The following is a 9,818-nucleotide window of genomic DNA, read 5'->3' as shown; positions in this document are numbered from 1 at the left end:
GGGTCAATTGTTTCTGCATTGCAATCTCTTCAGTTACCTGTTTCTCTTTCTTTCGCGTGGATTTGGAAGTCAACGAGTCTTGTGAAGCAATCGCAATGCAGAATACTTTTAATTTTTGCCACTTTCCCCTCCTTTATAGTTATCTTTTCTATAACAAAAAAAGAGAATGTATACTCATATGTTCACCGCAGCGTTAAGCCAACAGCGAAAAGATAGAAGCAAACCCAGTGACCAATGACGAATGACTGTACAAGCAATATGTGGTCCATCCATCCAACGGAATATTACTTAGCCTTTGAAGGAAAGCAGGAAGGACATTCTGACACCTGCTGCCACATGGGTGAACCTTGTGGACATGACGCTACGTGAAATAAGCCACACAAAAAAGACAAATACTGTGTGATTCCACTTAGATGAGGTATCAAGTTCAAATACATAGGGACAGTAAGTGGAGTGGCAATTTCCAGGGTCAGGGGGAGGGAGGAATAGGGAGTTTTGTTTAATGGTACAGAGTTTCAGTTTTGCAAACTAAAAGGAGTTCTGGAGATGGATTGCACAGAAATGTGAATGTACTTTACTGCACTGCATTTGGTCACAACTTAAATTTCTTTTTAAATTTTATAAAAGGGGGACCAAACTAAACTTTGGATACTAAAAATATGATAGCTGAAATTGAAAATTCGTAAGAAACACTTAAATCACCTGTCTTCACAGTTAGCAAATGCTGAAGCTGCAACGGAGGCCGGGGTATCCCTAGAACTCGCAATGTCAGCCACTACACTTCCTTAGACGAGGCGGGGTCACACTGCCCAGAGAAACGAGGATTTGGAAAATTAGAAATGCAGACTTTGCACCACAGAAAATGCAAACTGGCGTAGAAGGCATTAGAAGAAGCTCGGAATGGAGGTCTCAAGTCATCGGAAAGATTCTGAGAAGGGACCTGCCACGAACCATTTCAACTTCAAATATCTCCTTCGATTTCTCTAACCTAAGCTTGGATTCATCACACTCGGTCTCTGAATTTTACTGTAGAAACCATGGCCCTAGGATGGACAGGGAGAGAGTCACAGAACTTACTGGGGGTTGAATGAACCTCACAGCCAACAAGTCCAATACCAGAAAAGGAAACACCAGACCTGGGTGGCGTGCCCCAAACAGGCATGACGGGGCCAGCACATACCTCTGACTTCTGCTTGATTGGAAAGGTTTCTTGGAAAGGCTGGCAATTTGGTGCCAAAGGCAGTGAGCAGAGATAAGAATCGGAAGGCAGAAAGCCGCCCTCTGAGACTTCAATAGTTCTTTGAACTTTTCCTCCAAATGTGGATTCTCTGACCTTTTCACAGGCTGGGAAAATGACAGACTGACACAAAACAACACGTACCTGATGGGTTTCGTCTGCCCGAAGGGAATAGAACACAACATGAAACCACAATCACACAGCCACCATGTCAGCAGCACGCGAGCTGAGCTCACCTGAGCTCACCTGAGCCAGTTGTAGACTCCGTCTACCGAGCACATCTGAGACGAGTTCGATTAGGCCAGCACTTGTCTACAACTTCTCAAAACAAATCGGGAAGGTAGGTATTAATGTTAGCTTTGGGAAACTAAAGAGAATCTAAACCACCTTTTAACGCGTGTGCCAAGTGACATTCAAGACACGTTATGCCATTTACTAAATTCCCACCAGCTCCTGGAAGGCAGCAGTGAGAGACCTTGCAGATCTTTCCGAATTTATTTTTTGCTCCTCTCTCTCTCTCTCTCTCTCTCTCTCTCTTTCTGTCTGTCTCTCTCTTCCAATCATGATTCTCCTGCAAAGTTCAGCCCTTTCAAGTTTGTGGGGTTCAGCCCGGCCCCAAGACAGTGAGAATTCACACGACATCAACATTTCTTATGATTTTACTGAAGTTGATGTGGAAACCTTAAGACTCCTGGAGTGCCAAAAATCACAGCTCAGTAAAACATAGATGAGGAAGAGAGCGAGAGTGGTGAGTTCATTGATATTTTGGTTTTTTAACAACAAAAAGTAAAAGGTGCCTCTACATCAAAAGTTCCATGTCATTTCAATTCCTCGACGTGTCTTTTTTGCCTTCTCCCCAAGGCTCCTGGACGGTCCTTCCTGAATGAGATGCCACCCCCCAACCCCCAGACCAGGAAAGCTGCCCCGGGCTCCAGTTGGCACTCCCCAAAGTTGGCCCGCTGGGGCAGCCTGGTGCTGCACATGGCCTCAGCCCCTGCCAGCCCTGGAAAGGCCACATGGAAACACCGAAGCCCAGCGTCTCCCTCTGCTGCATTAGCTCCTGTCACAGACGATGGCCAGCTACCCACAGTGTGTGTCTCCTTGCTCCTGTGGGGTGCCAAGGCTAACCCAGGCTGCTTCCCCGTTTCTCGGACTTGGACAGCTTCCCCTGCACCTCTCTGTTGCCCCTGGATGGTGAGGAAGTCCTGGGAAGCCAGGATGTGCGGTGTGCTCTGAGCTGGTCATGCTGACCTTCATCAGAGCACGTGCACGTGGCTGTCAGAGACGGGGTCCAGGAGTCAGATCTCAGGTTGTCATTGCTGGAGGTACTTCCAATGGTTTCAATATTGTGCCCCTGTGGGGCCTACGACAGGATGGGCAAAGCAGAGGGCTGTGGGACTGAGTGGGGACACAGGACTCAGTCCCTTCCAACTCTCCTTCCTCCCAGTGGCCCCACGTAACCTCTGCAGAGCACAGTTTGACACCACAGAGCTAACCAAGCCTCTCTGTCTCACGTATGAGAAAACAGGCTTATGAAGAAGAAAGAGTGACCCAGGGGACACACGCTGACGTCGGGCCAACGCTCCCTCCCGTGGGATTCTTAACTCCCAAGTCCTGTCCTTTCAGCCACCCTTCCTCAACCAGAAGACATTTAGAAGGAGGTGGCCTCTCCCTGGGTCACTGCTATGCTGCCCACTCAGTCACTCCTTTTTGGTCACCGTTTTCTCCTTGACCCCACTTGCCTCTCACCCAGCTGCTTTTTAGTGTGTGTGAATTTACATTCAGATGGAGAACACGGTCCATTTGCTAAGGGACATTTCCGTAAGTGACAAATTCCAGAATGGCCCTGCGTTCCTTACAACCAATTAGGAGGAAATTATCACCACAAAGTGCTCGTACCCACGGCGGTGGGACAGAAGCCAGCGTGTAACATTGATTAAGTCTTACCTCATCGGGCTCAGTAGACAGTGAACAGGTTTAAATCCAATTCGATAAAATATTTGAGGTGGAAATTGAAGCTTTAGGACCATAAATTCCCGTTAGTGGACCAGAAAGGGGTTACTCCATATACATCATTCACTTCCTTCCTCCTCCATTATGGACGGCACTAGATGTCGGAATACCTTGGGTTTTTTTGAAGATACACCAACTTGTGGTCAAGTCCAAACTCTGCCACTTTTAAGACATGTGATCTCAAGGTCATTCATTCTCATATGTCTAAAATAGAGACAATAATACATTGTTGGATTTAAAATGGTTAAAACTTGTACAGCATCCATCCGGCACATAGTAACTACTCGATACACGTACCTGCTATTACTATGTCAGCAGTTCCTACATGTTAGTGGTCTGCTTAATACTGATTAAGGCAAATATGTATTGTTGCAGCTAGTAAGTAAGTATCCATGCCATGTATATTCCAAACGTTTTGCTACATCTTAGGTAGGTCCCAAAGAAGTGCTAAAAGTAGCTTTTGCCATCAAAATAACTCACGAGATAGGTGAAGAGAAAATTAATAAATATTCCAACACTAAAATAATTTCAAATGGACTGAAAATAAAAGCAAACAGCAAAATCACAAGCCAGAAGAAAAATAGGAGGTAAACAGATTAAATGTATCTTGGAATGGAGGAAAAACTTTCAAAGCAAAACAGGAAAGGCAGAGCACAACAAATGCTTATGACAGCTTTATTCCTAATTGCCAAAGCTGCCCCCAGTAGGGATGGACAAACAGTGGTCCATCCAGACAAGGAGTAGTATTCAGTGCTACAAGGACATGAGCTCTCAAGCCATGGAAAGACATGGAAGAACCTTAAAAGCACATTCCTAAGTGAAAGAATGCAATCTGACAAGGCTACATGGTGTACGATTCCAACTGTCTGACCGTCTGGAAAAGGCACTACTATGGAGACAGTAAAAAAATCCGTGGTTGGCAGGGGTTGGGGTGGGGAGGAGGAGATGAACAGGCTGAGCACAGAGGATTGATTTTTAGACCAGTGAAACTATTCTATATGGTACTATGACATTACACATTTGTCCAGAGGTGACAAAAACACCAGGAGAGGACAGGGAGCTCATGAGGAGGGAGAGGAGAGCCCAGGGCCAGCCACCTCCACTATGCGAGCACCTGCCGGTGTCCAGAAGTTGAAAAACACAAAAATATAAATCTTCGTGAAGCCTATGTCCACAGATGTGCTGAGAAAGCCTGCGTCCAGCTAACTAACACAGTGGGCATTTCCGATGGAAGTCGGCCTCAGGTGAAAGCAGAATGCGAGGCCGTGTGTGCCATTTGACTTCATGGATTAGAGCAAGAGATTTCCACACTGGCCTCACCTCACCTCAAGAAATGACACTCATCGGATGGGACACGGGAGCTGGGAGGGGACTTCCAAACCCTGTACTAAGAGGCCGTGGAGAGTGGAGTCTGAAGCCTGGCCGTGGAGCCAGGCTGTGGATGGAGCTGGGGTGGGAGTGTGGCCCCAGCCATGGCCTCGAGCAAGCTCTTCACCTGCCTGCGCCTTTGGTTCCTCCTCAGTAAAACGAACAGGGGTAATAGTATGACCTACCTCATAGGGTTGTCCGGAGAATGAAATGAGTTAATGTTTGTAGGGTGCTTAGAACCATGAGTAGCAGGAAACAAGAGCAGTAGAAATATCACTTACATAACAAACGTTTAACTCCCTCCTTCACAGATGAAATTTTCCCAGGTGTCCTCAGCTAGTGAATGACCGTCGTGGTCCTGGACCCTGGTCTCCAGGCTCTTCACCCACCACAGACGTGTCCTTGGGAGCCATCGGGACCCCACAGAGCGTCTGCAGACGCAGCCACACCCCACCCGTCCCACGCCACGCCATCCCATCCTGAGCCGGAGCTGATGTCCCTCTCTTCAGCAGTCTTACCACACTGCACACAGGAAGTCGCCCAGGTCCCCAGAATTCCAGCACTTTATCATATTAATACCATTTAACTTTCCATTTCTTCATGAAAGAAGGCATAAGGGGAAAAGAAAAGGAAGGAGGAAGGGAGAAAGAAAGGGAGACAGGGAGAAAGAGAAACCTCTCTTCAGCTACTTTACACTCTTGTTGTGACTGTAAAATAATATATTTGAAATGTTACAGATGCTACATAAATGTCAAGTAGGGGAAATGGATGCCACAGAGCGGGCTTCCAGTGCCCACTTACGAACGCTATTAATTAACAGGCTCGTGTGACTTCCTGACACTGAACTGCGCTCTGGCTCATTCCTGTACGTGGACCCAGAGAACCTGAGATCTTCTGGGAAATAAGATAAAAATGTGTGATATCTGCCAGGAAGACTTTGTTCTGTGGAGAGAGACTTCTTCAAGCCCAAAGCAGGCTGGGCGGCGCAGGTCTTTGAGGAAAGGCACGTAGGGTGCCCCTTGGTGGGGCACGTGCCCCCCGCCATTTCCTGGTGCTCCCACGAGGCGCCTCTTCTAAGGTGTGTAATTGCTGTTCACCATTGGGCTTCCCTGTCTCCAGCAAACGCCTCTGACATTGGGAATGCAGAATTGGCTCTGCAAAGGAAACCTTTCTGAGGCGGTAATTTGTGCCGGAAGCACTGTTGATGGCCTCGGATTTCCTTCACTGACTATCCTTGCCCCCCTTCCCCACCCCCAACAGGGGGACACCGAAGCCCAGAGTTGTGAACTCCCCTGCTCCCTAGCTGACTCTGCCGCGTTGGCTGCCTTGCCACTCCTTACACACACTAAGTTTCTTCCTATCACCTCAAGGAGCATGTGCACTGGTCTCTGCCTGGACCCACCCTCCCCAGAAAACCACACGGATGCCTGCCACAAATCCTTCACAAGCTCAAGTATCTCTTCAGGCAGAGGCGCCTTCGCACACCACCCAATTAAAAATCTCAACTCTCTCCCCAACCCAATCCTCCCATTCCCCTTGCATGCTTTAATTTTGTCCATAGCACTGACATCTCCCGACATCTTATGGTTTATTTGTGTATTATCCATCTCTCTCCTCCAGATATGTTTATCTGACAGATGTGTGCTCACGGCAGCTCCTAAAGTGGCTGGTACTTAGAAGATACTCTAAATGCATGAATACGTCTGTAAGTAGGAAACAGAATTTGTTTCTCCTAGAAAGGCCCAGGAGAGCACTGGAAAGAGCAATGACCTACTCAGAAGGCAGAGTTCCAGACTCTGCTCTTTATTAACTGGAGACATTCAGTGTTGTTACATCACTTCTCCTACCTTGTCTGAAGAGTGATCGGAAGTGTCGCCCGATCCTACAAAGAATGAGCTGAGATTACTTATACTAGGCCCATGTGTAAATAATAAGAGCTCTACAGATGCAACGCTAAACAAACCCAGGTTTTTGTTTTCTCAGTTTTCATTTTTGTTTCATTTATTTAGCGAGAACCAGCCTGTCACTGGGATCGGCTCTGCTGTTACTTGAGGCATCCCAGCACAGAGGTCAGGAGACTTCAGCGGCTCCAGGTCAGAAGGGCGCGGGATTCCAGGCTCAGCACCCACTGGCCCCTTGACCTTGCACTGTTCAGGCAACTTCAAAATCGATACAAGAGCAGTAGTGGAGTCACGGGTTACATGTGAACAGTACGTATACAGTAATGCATGTGCAACTCTTAGCAGATGCTTAGGGACAATCCTTCTACTGAGCAGAGTGGTTCCTATTTCTGAGGGAGTCCATCTTCCGTTGGAAAAGTATATGGTTTTGAACTGCATATGGGAAGACACCCTCTTGAAAGTTTTTCATTGATAAAATACAGTCTCTTGTGTTGGATGGTGGGGTAAATGCTTAAGCTCATACTCCCTAGAAAGTAAAAGTACAGCTCTTAATGCTTAATTTTTTCCATTTATAAATTTAAACAATATACCACCACTGTTCTTGACTCTGGAAAAACTTATATTAATACTTACCATCACCATGCTTGAATTCGTGGGTAAATTTGGCTGCATGGTGGTCCTTCCCCTTGTGGAAAACAGCGTATATATTATAATCTCCTGAGCTGGGAAGTGTGCTTGCCAACTCAGAAGTAACTCAGCCGTGAACGGTGGTAATAGGTGTGTTTCCCTTCAAGCACAGAGCTCTGTGAAAGTCAGCAAGAGAGAAGGAGGCAGAGGGGAATTACCCTTGACTTGGCACCTTCTCTGAGCCAGGACTGAGGCCCCTTTCCCTTCCAGCATCTCCTTTCATCCTCATGTAACATCTCTGAAGAAAACAACAGCGCCCTTGATGGAGACATGAGAAAATGAAGTTGCACTGAAGTTAAGTAGCTTGTCCACAGAACTAATATATCCCAAAGCCCCCAATCCCAGTACAGGCCTGACGGGTGGGAGATGCATTCTCCGTTTGGCAAACGCTTACTGAGCTCCGATTATGCAGCAGGCATTGTTACAGGCACTGGGTACAGCAATGCGTAAAACACAGCCTCTGCCTTCCGGGAGTGTATATAAAAGAGCAGAAGTACAAACACACACACACAGGCATTATGAAGATATGGCTGTGGTTACAGACGTGGGCAGGGATACAGATGTAGTCACGCACAGGGATACTGATACGCTTATGGACGTGTGTGTGTGGCTCTGGATACAGATGTAGTTACGATAGACGTAGGTGTTGACAAAGACACAGGGCTCGACATGGATTCGTGGAGACAAACAGTAATGAGTTAGAGCTAAGGGAAAGAGAAAGACGAAAGGTATTTTAGACCACGTCATGGGGAAGGCCTCTCAGGAATAACACTAAACGGAGACCTGAACCAAGACCTAGAGGAAGCCTCACGACTGAGGAACCAGGAGGTGACTTGCAAGGATCACGTTGGCTGCTGCGCAAAGACTAGACTGTAGGGGGCAGCAGAGTGTCGGCAGAAATACCGTGGAGCGGTTACCGGGGTAGTTCCGACGGAAGATGGCGCTCCACTCAGCAGGAGTGATGACAAGTGGTCACTCGTTAGTCACATTAGATTTCATGAGGGAATTTAAAGGGCGTTCTTTTACAAAAGATGAATTTACCTGAAGGTTTGGAGGGGACCAATGCATTACGTCAGGCATTCTGTACCAACACCAGGCTTTCCCACGTTATTGAAACAGGAACAAAACGGTATAAAAACAACATATCCTGCATTATGATTCTGTTAAAAATTATAAGGGATTTAGGGCTGTAAGTGAATTCCACTCGTTATGCAATTATGAAGTCAAGGCCACTAGGAGGGAGGGGCTTTGGTCCCCTTCCAGCCCGATCTCCATCTCCTTGTCCTGCAAATGGAACACCTATCCAAGGTCACACAGCCACTCGGCGGGTGTGCCACCTACATCTGCCTGCAGCCAGTTCTTTCATTCATTGCTTTGTACTTATGCACATAGAAGAGGAAAAACCAATACTTTTTTGTTGAAAGAATAACTACAGTACTGCCCACAATTCACCTTATAAATGCATCTCCACAATCACTAACCCTCACCTGTGATCTAAGCTGTCTCCAGGTAGAAACAGACCAGAGCTGTTACTCCGAACGTGTGAGGCCCAGGGAAAACTCCTTAATAAACGTCCGATGACAGAAAATGTTGAAGGACATATTCCTTTATGACTGCAAACAAGTGCACATTTGTTGATGGGTTGTTTTGGTAACAACTTGAGAATAGAAGATTTGGGCGGGGGTCTTCCAATTGAAATTTTGAAAATAATCTTTCCTACTTCTAAGATGAACACAGATGCATTACATTTGGAAGAGCTTACAGACCAGGTTCAGCCAAAAGTGAAATTTGATAGCTCCCTCAAATACCTTATTGTTCTAGAGAGATGGGACACACCCTCAATTATGGCAAAATAAGCACAACCATTAACGTCATGCATGTCAATAAAAATTTTGGAGACTTCAGAGGAAAGTTTATGATGTGTTTTCTAAACCAGGGTCTTTTGGTGATTGGTCAATTATTATAAGACCTTGGACCTTGTGGAATCCATTAGCCATACTCAATATAAGCACTGCCAATTGCATCTAGACTTAAAAGGAGGGGAATTGGGGTGTGGAGGTTTTAAGAGCAAATAAACAAGGACATGTAAAAGCCCGAGAATATTTCTTAATGCCAGATCTCAAATTGTACACCTTTCAAATCATAAACAGGGAAGAAAATACATGCATTCATAGATATGTACATAAAAATATATATGTGTATGTGTATCTGCAATATTGATGCCATCAGGTGTGCTGACACTGTCTATTGCATTCTACAGAACACTAGAAAAAGAACTGGAAAATTTCCTTCCAATCTTGCACCGGCTGCTAACAAATTACCTGAACCTGGGCAGGGCAAGCCTTTCTAGGGGCCTCATTTTTCCACAACTAATAAACAAAGAGATCGCGTTCTATGATCAGTACAGTCTTTGAATATTTTTCTGACCCCAGGGCTGTATTTAGAATTCTTGAAACAAGAGATCAGCCACTTTTAAAGACTTGCTACTTTGACCTCGAAATGTTGTGTGTTTTTTCCGTTGCTCTCCTATTAGAGCAGACATTTAAATAAAAATGAAAGGAAGCCCTGTTGTTTTGCCAAGCACAGTTTGTGCGTAATGAGGGAAGTGATTA

This window comes from Rhinolophus ferrumequinum, chromosome 13, assembly GCF_004115265.2.
Source record: "Rhinolophus ferrumequinum isolate MPI-CBG mRhiFer1 chromosome 13, mRhiFer1_v1.p, whole genome shotgun sequence".
Lineage (NCBI taxonomy): Eukaryota > Metazoa > Chordata > Mammalia > Chiroptera > Rhinolophidae > Rhinolophus > Rhinolophus ferrumequinum.
Note: the sequence above shows the minus strand (reverse complement) of the source record.